Source organism: Pteropus alecto, unplaced genomic scaffold, assembly GCF_000325575.1.
Source record: "Pteropus alecto unplaced genomic scaffold, ASM32557v1 scaffold76, whole genome shotgun sequence".
In the NCBI taxonomy this organism is placed as follows: Eukaryota; Metazoa; Chordata; class Mammalia; order Chiroptera; family Pteropodidae; genus Pteropus; species Pteropus alecto.
Window position 1 is genome coordinate 23,473,315 of NW_006443138.1, and position 1,445 is coordinate 23,474,759.

The 1,445-nt window shown below is 32.8% G+C and overlaps 1 non-coding gene across 1 annotated transcript; it reads right to left on the reverse strand.

Annotated features, from left to right (window-relative positions):
* Positions 1-241: 241 nt before the first annotated feature.
* On the reverse strand, positions 242-360 carry LOC112472403. The gene has a single exon (XR_003043628.1). It is a non-coding gene; the product is annotated as a 5S ribosomal RNA (ribosomal RNA).
* Between the last annotated feature and the right edge of the window lie 1,085 nt (positions 361-1,445).

Consider the following 1,445-nt stretch of genomic DNA (forward strand, 5'->3'; position numbering starts at 1 on the left):
CAATAATTAATTTAATTTTGAAAAAAAATCAAAGAATAAAAGTTAAGATTCAATTGTAATATAAAAGAGAAAGCATTTAAAATAGAGTTCTAAAATAACTTTAAAATCTTTTTGTCACTTGAATTAAGGAAACTGTAAAAGGTTATGAGTGGGATTTTTTTTTTTCTTTTTAGGTGAGGCAACCCTTGGTTGACCTCGCAGATTGCAAGGACCTTGTCAGCTTACAATTTCTTCTTTTTTAAGCCTACAGCACCTGGTCTTCCTAGCTGGTCTCCCATCCAAGTACTAACCAGGCCCGACCCTGCTTAGCTTCTGAGATCAGACGGGATCGGGCTTGTTCAGGGTGGCATGGCTGTAGATCTTAAAACACTGAAAGGATTCTCACTGCATTTATCATAGATAAATAATGACATAGAAAGGGAATATGCCATATAAAAATAGCCCATTAATTTTCTCAGTATTATAATAATTTAGGAAAAAAATAGTCTTTATTTCCTCCTCTTCAACTCCCAACTTTCAGCTTCATGTTTCGCAAGTCTGGAGAGAGCATGAGTGACTTAACATGGCCAATAAGGCAATTTGGGGCCAAAACTCTCAAATAAAAGTGAGAGATACCTGTCATTCTAATGTATATAAATATTCCATCTTTTTGGAGCATTGGTGGTACAGACTGTATAAAATTTCAGAGTTCAAATATCTTCTTTTTTTTATAAAGCTAAACTTGAGTATTGTTTAGAATGTCATTTAAAGTATTTAAGAATACTTGAGATCATTTCAAAGAGACATAGGATTGCAAAACTGTAAAGAATTAGAGAATTAAATAAGAGAAGTTAAGGTCATAGCATATTACATTACATGATTTCCAGTTTCTATGGTGTTTATTCAGTAGGTTAAAAATGTTTTTTAATTACTACCTTATAATTAAACATTCATAATATCTCATTGCTAACTGCTGACTTAAAACACTATATTATATTTGTCTACTTTTCTTTGACCAAAGCATTTTGCAACAGCAATTAATATTCTTAAAAGATGCATCATTAGATTTCTTTCACAAATTTAGACAGACATCTGTATAAATAAGTTTTGAAGTTACTGGTGAATCTGGAAATCATCTCTAAGAAGAGTCTGCAACACAGAATTCAGAAGTGGGGAAGGTAGGGGAAACAGGGGTCAAATATTTGGTGACAGAAGGAAATTTAACTTTGGGTGGTGAACACAAAATGCAATATGCATATGATGTATTATTGAATTGTACACTGAAAATCTATTTGATTTTATTAACCAGTGTCACCCCAATAATTTTAATAAAAAGAAGGAAGGGAGTGGGAGTAAAAGTTTAATCAATACTTTCGAAGCACACTTCAGATCTTAGGAAGTGTACCCAAAGGAAGAGTGCCCATTTCTCTTCATTTGTCCCGGAAAATTGCAGGCATCCTTCTTCA